Genomic DNA, 12,207 nt, shown 5'->3' with positions numbered 1-12,207 from the left:
TTTTTGAATTAATTTTTCCATATGATGCGAGTTTTAGATTGAGTTCATTTTCTTTTTTTTTTTTTTTTTTTTTTTTTTTGAGACGGAGTCTTGCTCTGTAGCCCAGACTGGAGTGCAGTGGCCGGATCTCAGCTCACTGCAAGCTCCGCCTCCCGGGTTTACGCCATTCTCCTGCCTCAGCCTCCGGAGTAGCTGGGACTACAGGCGCCCGCCACCTCGCCCGGCTAGTTTTTTGTATTTTTAGTAGAGACGGGGTGTCACCGTGTTAGCCAGGATGGTTTCGATCTCCTGACCTCGTGATCCACCCGTCTCGGCCTCCCAAAGTGCTGGGATTACAGGCTTGAGCCACCGCACCCGGCCGAGTTCATTTTCTTTGCCCAAGGATATCCAATTGGTCCAGCACCATTTGTTGAAAAGACCATCTTTCTTCCTCCATTGGGTTGTTTTGCACCAGCAATCAACATATTTTAAAATTGACTTCCACAAAAGCTGTGGTTCTGGCCCTCACAGAGCTCACAATCTCCAGAGGGAAACAGCAACAGTCATAGCACTTTAAGATAAAAGCTAGAACAGGGGTCTGCACAGGGTGCTGAGGAAGCGAAGGAGGCTATACCGCAGTAATGGGCTTCCTGTCCACTTCCTTGCATCCACAACTCCCTGTGGGTAACTGTCTGTCCTTGAAGTCTGCTTGTAGACCTTCCTGGATTTCTCCTCTTTTGCCTCAGCTTAGAATAGTCGGATCTAACCAGCTGCATTGGAACAATGGCTACTGAACTATGCTCGCAGGTTTTTACTCCAGATCCCTGCCACTCCAGGTCAACTAGACTCTCATTCTAGGTCTGCTTCAGTCTTGGCCATCTAGTGTCACTTCACATACTGTATTTCAATTTTTTGTTTGTTTTGTTTTGTTTGTTTGTTTTTTGAGGCTGAGTCTCACTCTGTCACCCACACTGGAGTGCAGTAGCGCGATCTTGGCTCACTGCAACCTCTGCCTCCTGGGTTCAAGTGATTTTCCTGCCTCAGCCTACCCAGTAGCTGAGATTAGAGGCTCACACCACCATGCCTGGTTAATTTTGTATTTTTAGTAAAGACAGAGTGTCACCATGTTGGTCAGGCTGGTCTTGATCTTCTGACCTCAAGTGATCCCCCTGCCTCAGCCTCCCAAAGTGTCGGGATTAAAGGCATGAGCCACCTCGCCCAGCCACTGTATTCCAATGTGTAAGACCCATGGTTTCTCCCCATTTTGTTTGGGGTTTCCTGCCCAGACCAAGGACATCAGGATGGAGTAAAGCAGAGAGATATGCATTTTCCCATGAGTTGGTGCTGTGCAGGGAACCAGTCAGGTATATTCTAACTCCAGATTTAGGAGACAGTAGATAGAGAAGAAAGGGGTGTTTCTTGCTAGATTGACAGCCTACTCCATTTGAGCTCATGGGTCCTTAATGTGTAAAATGTACATTAATAACAATAATAGCAACAACAATAATCCATTATGTGGCTTAAACAATCTAAAGGGTTGGTCTACATAATTAAATGGATTAGCCACAGAATTGCTCCACTCTCCCCATCTGAGGATTTGTTGGGCACTGATCACATTAAGCTATCTCTGCTTAACTATTTATGATCTGAACTCCTTTGAAGAAAACTCACCCTAAAACAACTAGTAGGGGTCCTGGCATGGGGGAGTTTCTCTTCTATGGTGACAGGGTCTGCTAGGAACTGAGCAATAATTTTTTTTTTTTTTGGCCAGGCTAATAGCTGGAAATGTGATTCATCAATTAAAGACTGGAAACACTGGTCTCTTTCATAACTCCAAATTCTCAGAATGTTAATCAAGCAGAGTCATCCTATTTCCCTGGCAGGCCTGGCATAGCATCAAGACTTAAAAGGAAAATTCTAAACATGACCTGTTAGCAGTGAAGAACTTTCTTTTTTAATAAGATGTATCCATTAATGAAGCTTTCCTGCTTTGGGACGTGTGCTAATTAATCGTAAATGGGGGAGATGATCCCTGTTATGGCAATGCCAGCTGCTGTAACATACAAACTCCAAAATGTTAATAGCTTAACAAAATTGAAATGTACCTCTTGCTCCCATACATGAGTGTTTCTACTTAAAGGGAAGTTCTAAGTCGTAATTCAGGAACTCAGGCTCCTTCTACCTTGGAGCTCCTCCAGCTTCAATATGTGGCTTCCAAAATTGTTGACCTGAGGGAAGAGCACAGAGGATGGCAATTAGGTGTTTTTATGGGCCAGGCCTGCAAGTAGCTCAGATCATTTCTGCTCATATTCTATTAGGTAGAATCTGGTCTCACGGCCTCACTAATTTCAAGAGTGTCTGGGAAATGTGGCAAATCTCTGTGTCCAGGAGAAAGAGGATCAGGTTTGGTGAACACACTATGGTGTCTGACACAGTCCTGAAGTAACTGCATGTCAGTGGTCTAAAACCAGATATGTGATTTGCAGAATAACTGGAGATCTTCCAGGGTATATAGTCCCATATACTCTAGCTTGTTCAACACGATGATGATGATAATGAGAGTAGGGTTGTTAGCACAGCAAACAGTTCCTGATGAGCCAGTGAGCCCATCACAAAATTTGTTCAATTGTCTTGCTTCTTTCAATCTGTACATGAGTGAGTGTATAAATTGGGGACATATTTCCTTTATCATTGAAATAAATTAATGATAAATGGCCATTAGTGTGATTCTCATATCTTCACCCAGAACACTGTGCATGAGTTAAGCAATCCTTTAGAAAGGTAATGTAGTGTAGTAGCTACAAACATAACCTTGAATTATACCTGGGTTCAAATTCTGCCATATATTAGTTGTATTAATTAATACTTCTTAATTGCAAATAATCAACTTTAGCTAGCTTATGCTAAAATGGGGGAAATTATTATAGGACTACCTTGTGGAATTCATGGGTAGAAATACAGCTAGAGCCCAAAAGGGCCATAAATTAGGATCTGCAAGGCTGTCATGACACCTCTCACCCCTGCTTCTCTCTTTGCAGCTGCTTCACTCTCATATTGTCTGCCTCTGATGCTTCTCCAACCGCATTATCAGAATCTACTTCTCCAAGCCTGTCAAGCCTATATGTTCCAGCCATAAGCATGGACTTGCAGTGTCTGAATTCCAGCTTCATATTTCTAGGAGAAAAAAATTTGTTTGGCTCAGCTTGGGTGATACATTCATTGCTGGCCCCAATCAATAATGAGGTTCTGTCCAAAAAATCTCTTTCAGAGACCAGCTTTTTTAGATGTGGGGTTAGTTCTTAGGAGACAGAGAAAGAGAGACAGAACTATGCTAGCAAGTATCTTACCTCTCAGAGCCTCCTTTTCTTCATCTGTAAAATGGAGATAACTACCAAACCCAAAGATTATTTTCAGGACTAAATGAAACAATGTATACAAAGTCTAACATAGGACAAAGCACAAAGGATATTTAATAAACAATGAATGAATGGATGTATATAAACTAACTCCATTTATCAAAGACTGCAAGCTCAAGATAAAGTTGGATAAATAGGCAAAGTTCTGATACGAAGGTTACTGGGTTTCAATGTTATGCAACCGCATTGCTTGTGCTGCAGTCCTGAAAACCTGAGGGTGTTATGCATTAAACAATAAAAATATTAGGAATTTAAACTCTAATATAGATTTGCAGGCTAGCCAGATTCCACATCTGAGCTTTTAAACCGGAATTTATGGAAGTGCAAATACACCTATTACAAAAAAGGAAACTGTTATTGCTAACTCATATGATTTAATATACAATGGGTCAAGCAGATAGCAGTTTTAGAAAAACAATTCATTCCCAGGCCTCCAGACTGCCACTTAGTTGGAAGTTCCTACCCACGGCACTCTTTACTGCCATGTTTATTACTCTGATTTTCCATGCAAGCAAAATAATTAGAGGCAGAATTCCATCAAACTCTATGATGAACTCCATTTGGCTAAAACGATAGACAGCTTAGGTTTCCCTTCGTAACATCTACCACAATATGAGAGTCTCCTACGAAAACAAAAAGCAGGAACCTCCAAAGCCATAAAAGTCTTGTTCAGAGATATTTCTGAGTTATCTCTGTAGTATTTTCATATTATCATGGAGTGTCAATATGGAAAATATATTCCTCCCTAAAAACATCTGCTATGCTTCCCTTCCATGAGAAAGATAACCCTAAAATTCACTTTCTGAAGACACATGAGGATTTGGCAGCCAAGCAAACATCTTTATTGCTATTCCAATCCCAAAGGAACTGGAGCAATTATTCATACTCATCCAACACACTTGCAATCGAAGGCCCCACAGGAGGCCCCTATCACATCAGTAACACAATTGTCGCTATTTGAAATGAACATATAAACAGAGGAGGTGGGGATTACAGAGTTTCTTTTTTTCCCACTCTTGTTGCCCAGGCTGGAGTGCAATGGCGTAATCTCAGCTCACTGCAACCTCCGCCTCCCGGGTTCAAGGGATTTTCCTGCCTCAGCCTCCTGAGTAGCTGGGATGACAGGCGCCTGCCACCATGCCTGGCTAATTTTTGTATGTTTAGTAAAGACGGGGTTTTGGCATGTTAGCCAGGCTGATGTCGAACTCCTGACCTCAGGTGATCCACCTACCCCCGCCTCCCAAATTGCTGGGATTACAGGCGTCAGCCACGGCGCCTGGTCCAGAGTTACAAAAAATATATGGAGCCATTTCCCTCTCAAGGGCATGGAACTTAATTCCTCTCCACTTGAGAATGGGGGGCACTTAGTGACTCACATCCAAAGACTAGGTTACGGAAAGGGAAAAAATAGCAACTTTACAACAGAGAAATGTGGCAGACACCAGCTTAGCCAAATGATCAAAGTTAACACCACCCGTGATGAGTAACAATGTCACATACCCTTGTTACGATGGGTTGAGAAGAGTACCTCACCTTGTGTTATTGTTTCCAATAAACTTAGAGTTCATAGTCTAAATATGAGGAGAATATTCGACATACCTAAATTGAGGGACATTCCTCAAAATAGCTGACTAGTACTCTTGAAAACTGTCAATGTCATCAGAAACAAAGAAAGAGAAACTACTACAAGTCAGAGGAGACTAAAGAGACATGATAACAAAATGCAATGTGGTATCGTGGATGGAATCCTTACACAGAAAGAGAATATACTATTGGAAAAACCAGTGACATTTGAATACAGTCTATAGGTGATATTAACATTACAAAAAGTTAGGTGAAGAGTATATGGGAAGTCTCTGTACTAGCTTGTAAATGTAAAATTATTTTAAAAATTTGAATAGCAATACTATTCCTTACAAATAACCACAATTAAATTTTCTTTCTCAGTTCATTCTTGGCTCAGCAATTTGCTTTTATCATTATGTCTCCCTCCCAACTGAAATATGACCTAGAAATTCTGACTCAAACTTCTGGTATGATCAGAAAGTTGCTAGAACTTGATGGCAGCCCTGAAGCTTGTACCCAAGGGTCTGTTCTTTGCAGTACACAGTAATATTTCAGAGTACCTATATAGACCTTTCCATGAGACTCTAAAACTATCCTTCGTAGAAAACACAAATTCTAGCCTATAGCTAGAAGCAAACATCATGAGCCATCATCCTCCCAGGATCAAAAAGTCAAAGCTATTTTCAACTTCTCACTCTTCTCATTCTCCACATCCTAATGGTCGTCAGGGATTCTCCATCTGAAATGGCTCTTGCAGTGGTCCACGCATCTTCAATCCTATTGCTAATGCCATGCACAGGGTCTCGTTGTATCTCTCCCGGGTCAGAGAAATAGCCCAATCTGTGATTCTCTTTCTACTCCACTGCCACAAACCTTCCCAGGCTTCCCTCTGCATAAAAATAAACTTCATACTCTTCAGCTAGGCATTCCAGGTCTTTTGCCATCTGATCCCAGAATATTTTCTCACCTTGTTTCTCTTTACCCTTTATTCAACTCCAGTAGCCTCCTTTCCATTTTCTAAACACTCTTCAATGTTTAGCCTTTATAAATCTGCTTATGCTGAACATTCTAACTGGAATCTCCTATCTTACTTCACTATGTTTATTGAAGTCTCATCCACCTCGACTCAGACCTCAACCTCCCCACAAGACTTCCCATAATCACTTCAGTTAGTAATTTCTTTTCTCATCTCTCCAGATACGTATTACCTACTGTGACATATCAGGTGTTTGAATCAATTGTTAAGCTATTAAAATATTGATATTAAAAGTCATCATGAAAATGAAAATTTCATTATTCATTGGTTGGTAGGTCTCTGTTTAAATAAAATTCTGGATGCCAGTAACAAAATCCTGGTATGCCTCATGGGGGAACATAAGTCAATAAGACTTTGGACTAAAACTTCTAAAAGTAAATTGCAAAAAAATAGATTAGTGTTGAATTTCTTATTTGCAACATACAGTAGCTAGAACAATATTCATAATTTAGACAAAAGGACTATAATCTAAGAATCTTACACTTATGAATGCAAAGAGAGTACAAAAAGTTTTAAAGTCATGCAGTGATTAAAAAAGTATACCACCTGTGGCAGGCGCCTGTAGTCCCAGCTACTCGAGAGGCTGATACAGGAGAATGGTGTCAACCCAGGAGGCAGAGCTTGCTGTGAGCTGAAATCACACCACTGCACTGCAGCCTGGGTGAAAGAGTGAGACTCAGTCTCAAAAAAAAAAAAAAAAAAAAAAAAAAAAAAAAGTCTTCATCCAACTCTTGGTTGAAACTGACAGAAACTCAACTAATATACTTACATGTCCATCGATAGACTTCAGACATGTACTGATATAGGTACCTCAGTGAATATCAACTTTGTATTAGTTCTGTCAAAGAAATGTTGAAAAAGTTCATATATATGAGACATATGAAAACCAAACAACAGGGGGCAAAATTAACATCAGATGAAGTAAAATTCGGAGCAAAAGGCTTAATTAGAACAGTATTTTTTTAAATTATACTTAAGTTCTAGGGTACATGTGCACAATATGCAGGTTTGTTACATATGTATACACGTGCCATGTTGGTGTGTTGCACCCATTAACTCGTCATTTACATTAGGTGTATCTCCTAATACTATCCCTCCCACCTCCCCCAACCCCACAACAGGCCCTGGTGTATGATGTTCCCCATTCTGTGTCCAAGTGTTCTCATTGTTCAGTTCTCACCTATGAGTGAGAACATGTGGTGTTTGGTTTTCTGTCCTTGCAATAGTTTGCTGAGAATGATGGTTTCCAGCTTCATCCATGTCCCTACAAAGGTCATGAACTCATCCTTTTTTTATGGCTGCATAGTATTCCATGGTGTATATGTGCCACATTTTCTTAATCCAGTCTATCACTGATGGTCATTTGGGTTGGTTCCAAGTCTTTGCTATTGTGAATAGTGCCGCCATAAACATATGTGTGCATGTGTCTGTATAGCAGCATGATTTATAATCCTTTGGGTATACACTGGGATGGGATGGGATGGCTGGGTCAGATGGTAGTTCTAGATCTTTGAGGAATCGCCACACTGTCTTCCACAATGGTTGAACTAGTTTACAGTCCCACCAATAGTGTAAAAGTGTTCCTATTTCTCCACATCCTCTCCAGCACCTGTTGTTTCCTGACTTCTTAATGATCACCATTCTAACTGGTGTGAGATGGTATCTCAATATGGTTTTGATTTGCATTTCTCTGATGGCCAGTGATGATGAGCATTTTTCCATATGTCTGTTGGCTGCATAAATGTCTTCTTTTGAGAAGTGTCTGTTCATATCCTTCGCCCACTTTTTGATGGGATTGTTTGATTTTTTTCTTGTAAATTTGTTTCAGTTCTTTGCAGATTCTGGATATTAGCCCTTCGTCAGATAGGTAGATTGCAAAAATTTTCTCCCTTTCTGTAGGTTGCCTCAGAACAGGATATTTTGAATGACAGAAGGAAACTATAACTGCCACAAACCCTTATGTACCAAACAAAACAGGAATGACCTGTATAAGGTAAAGACTCTTAGTAATAAAAGAAGAATTTGAAAAGTCAAAATCAAAACCATATTTGGGTTCTTTCCAATTTTCAGCTATTTTATTCTTTTGAATAAGTCTGCTGTGAACATTCAAAGTAGATATATTTGTGGATATATGTTTTTATTTATCAAGAATAAATATCTAGGAGTAGGATTGCTGGATCATACAATACATGTATGTTTAACTATATAAGAAACTGTCAAACTGTTTTCCAAAATGGTTGTACCATTTTGTATTTGCACCAACAATATGTAAGTCTCAATTGTTTCGCTTCTTTGCCTATGCTTGGTATTACCAACTGTCTTTATTTTAGCCCTTCTAGTGAGTGCAGTAATAATATGAGCCTTTTATAAAGACTTAATGAGAGTGTTTTTAAAGCATTAAGTCCAGAATAAGAAATACAAGCACTCAATGAATATTAGCCATTAGAATTATTATATAGCAGAAAAGGGGATAATAGACCTCCAATACAAAGGATATCTATAAATTGTTTAAAAAAGATAGCCCAGTATAAATATGGATGATGGAAACAAATAATCAGTTTTTATAAAAGAAATTATGAATAGACAATACAAATATAAAAAGATTCTCACTCTCACTAGTGGTCAGGAAAGTAAAAATTAAGACAATAATGAAGTATTGTTATTTTTCATTCAGTTAACAAAAAGCGTACAACTGATAGCATCAGTGTTTTATGGGTATGGAAAGAGGGACGTTTTTATGTACCATTAGTGAGAATATAAATTGCTGTAATTTTGAGGAAAGCAGTTGGGCAGAATCTATAAAAATTTTAAATGTGGATATATTTTAAATCAGCACTTGCATTCCTAGGATTTTTGTCATTCATTAAGAAAAGTATCTCAACGTGATAATGTAGTTAATAATGGAAAGCAACAAAAAAACTCCTAGGTACCTATTAATAGTAGAATGGAGGAATAAATTAAATCCGACCTCACTAGGGAATACTATGCATCTATTAAATGAAAATGGAAGATTTACATATATTGTCTGGGGAAAATTTATGTGATATATTGTTAAGCAAGTCACAGAGTAATATAGTATGACCCATAGGCAGGAATGACCTCCATGGGTCCCAAACTCAGATGTGCAAAAATCGTCTTTAATTTTCTATGACTGAATGTAACTTGTCTTTTTTAATGGTTAAAATGATAAATTTTACATTATATAATTTTTTTAAAGTTCTGTCTTGAGTCCCCTTTTGGCCTGATGATAAGAACAGAGTCTTCAGTTGATTCAGAGTAAATTCAGTCAGTGCAGGTTTCCCACCCTCCACTCCTCCTCTTCTTTCTCTATGTTGAGTTTAAGGAGAGACAAGGCCTTGAAGTGTGTGAGGGGGGCAGGCTCAGGGCACGTGGTCCTTGGTCATCCCCTGCTATTGTATCCTTCCCTTTAGATGGCCAGGTATCTGGGTCTGCCAGCAGCTGCTGCCACCTCCACACTGATCCCAGCACAAGGGCAAACATTCTGCTGCTCACTAAGGAACACGGTGGGGAGAGGGGCATAAAGACTGCATAGGGGTGCTGAAGACCTATTTTCAAAACACCATCTCTTCCAGTCACTATTCCCACTTCCATTTCTGACTATAACACTGAACCCAACCAAACTTCCCACTAAGGAACAACTGTAAGAGCTAGATAAATTTTAAAAAAATAAAATACAAATCTGTTTGAAGGCATCTGAGCTCTACACAGGAGCCAGGATTAAGGTCCCAGAGCTGAGGTCCCATAGAGAAGGGAAAGCCTGCGGTGAGCACATTCCACCCTGTGTTTCCTATGAGGCATTTACTCATTCGAAAGCAGTGAGGTGTGGAAAAAACCAAGCAGAAAAGCAGAAAGCAGCAGCTGAGCAGAGCAGCGACAGTCATTTGCAGATAGCATTCAAAAGGTAGAGTTTAGAGTTACCCAGTGCTAGACACTGAATGCTTGTATATTCCCAAAATTCATATGTTGAAACCCCAACCCTTAATGTGATGGTATTAGGAGGCAGGGCCTCTGGGAGGTGATTAGGTCATGAGCGGGGAGCCTTCATGAAGGGGCTACTGCCCTCATGAGAAGAGACAGGAGAGAGGTCACTCTTTCCTCTCTCTCTCCTTCTTCACCATGTGATGACACAATGAGAAGGTGGCCCCCATGAGGAAGATGGCCCTTGCCAAGAACCAAATCATGCTGGAACCCTGATCTCAGACTTCAAGCCTCCAGAACTGTGAGAAATAAATGTTTATTGCTTAAGCCACTCAAGCTATGATATTCTTGTTATAGCAGTCTGAGCTAAGACACAAAGGCACGTAAATATAGAGACCAAGAACCTTGAGGAAGGAAAGTGCAGAGAAGTGAGACCATGAGTCACCTGCCAGCCCTAAGTGGCCCCAAACGGGAAGCAATGGTTACAAGGCTTAGATGCCTAGATGAGCTTTTGCTTCAGACCACTTTTTGAAGATAAAAATCAGAGTTCAGGGCCCTCTGAGGAGGAGGGGCAATAATAGATATCCCAGGCTCTCAGTTGGGGACCCAAAGGGCCATACTTTAGACATAGTAAACTGGAAACAGCGAAGGTCTTTATTTTAAAAATATGAAACTGGGAATTGCTTGTCCTTCTTTCTTTAGACCATTAGCCCAGGAATTTATATGTTTTCTGTTGTGGGTCAAAATTTACTTTGAAAGTATTCTTCAAGCCCGTTGTTTAGGCTTTATAGATGAGAACCAATTCTCTTGATTCTCTTTTTGTTTCTGCTGCAGTAACCTTACTCTGTGGAAAACCAGTGTCAAAGGTGAGTCTGAACACAGGAAGGGCACCAAATTTAAAAAATTAATCACTCAAAAATATAAATCCATATACGTTAGATTGAGATGATAGGATCCACTCTACAAAACTGTCGGAGGAACAGAGATAACAGCTGTGAAATGTCTCATTCAGTGCCTGGCACACACAGTAGGACTACAATAAGTTATTACTCTTATTATTCTCTCTTTAATGATTGTTTCCATGACACTAAAGATAAGAAGTGTGTTTCTTCCGAACTCAGCCAAGTCAGTGTTTGGGAGCGCATGACACTAAAGTTCACTCTAAGTTTTTCCTTTGACAGTTACTAGTTGACATTTTAGACAGTCACCTATGAGCAATGTTTCCTGGAACCAGAACCTTTGAAATTACAACAGTGTTGAAAACAGCTAATTTTGGTAACAGAATCAGGGAGCCTTAGAATAAAGGTTTCTCATTCTCACCTTGGCCTCTCCAGAACCTGAGCTTTTAGAAGACTTTAGGTTCAAAAGCTTTTTCAGCTTTGCAGAAACTGAAAGTGTGTCACACCAGCTAAAACAAAAGGTCAAATTTCTTTAGGCTGAAATAATATCAACTCTGTGTTAACACTGCTTAGCTCACGGTCATTAGTAGCTTTGATTGTTTGTCAATGACATCTTTGAAATTTCGAGGATACAGTCGGTGGGTGACATAATTTTACAGACTGACATTTGCAGTTTCAGCATTCCAATGGACTATGTCCAGAACAGGCATGACCTTGGATGCAAGTTCAGCACAACAGCTGGAGTTAGGCCACTAACTGCTGACTTAACGTTTCCCTCATTATTATAATTAGTGCCACATCTATGACAGAGACTCATGTGATTATCCAATTCATAATACTAAATAAAAATGACATTATTGATAGTTACACAATAACTGCCCAAACAAAAAACACTGATCGAATAGATGAAAATTTTCTTAATAAATGTGTTCTTAATTAAGCTGTTACTTGAGTAACACACTTTTTCAAAACGTGGAATTCATAGAAGAGAAAAGAGGGCTTGTTCGGGAGGTCTTGTTCGGGGGTAGGAGGAGGAACATCTGGGAACTTACTCACTTGAAGTGTAGACCAATACCTTGAGTGAGATGAGAGTTCTGAGAGGAAAGATGTACTAGGCAAAGCTTGCAGGGTAAGGGGGCACATGAACTAGGCCTTAGAGAATGTTAATGGTTTAGACATTGGTGAGTAAAGGGTGCTCCAGGAGAAGGCAACTGCTTAAGCAAAAGCAAGAAGGAGCAAGAGAAAAACCTAGAACAGCAATCCTCAGTGACAAAGTTGGAGAGCACAGCATCAATGCATTCTGGGTGTTCCGCCTCAGAGAAGAAATTCCACGAAACTCAGTTTTCAACATACCTTTTTCTGATGAATCTGA

General features: G+C 39.9%; 1 long non-coding RNA gene across 2 annotated transcripts in view; it reads right to left on the bottom strand.

Moving 5' to 3' along the window:
• Positions 1 to 12,207, bottom strand: part of LOC119626598 (uncharacterized) — a 62,713-nt gene that overhangs the window by 35,320 nt on the left and 15,186 nt on the right. For both annotated transcript variants that reach the window (XR_012094330.1, XR_005242760.2), the window contains exon 2: positions 2,085 to 2,207. This is a non-coding gene — a long non-coding RNA (uncharacterized lncRNA). The remainder of the gene's footprint in view (positions 1 to 2,084; positions 2,208 to 12,207) is intronic.

Source organism: Chlorocebus sabaeus, chromosome 1 (assembly GCF_047675955.1).
Source record: "Chlorocebus sabaeus isolate Y175 chromosome 1, mChlSab1.0.hap1, whole genome shotgun sequence".
In the NCBI taxonomy this organism is placed as follows: Eukaryota; Metazoa; Chordata; class Mammalia; order Primates; family Cercopithecidae; genus Chlorocebus; species Chlorocebus sabaeus.
The sequence above is the reverse complement of the archived record's forward strand: the minus strand, read 5'-3'. Positions and strand labels throughout refer to the sequence as shown.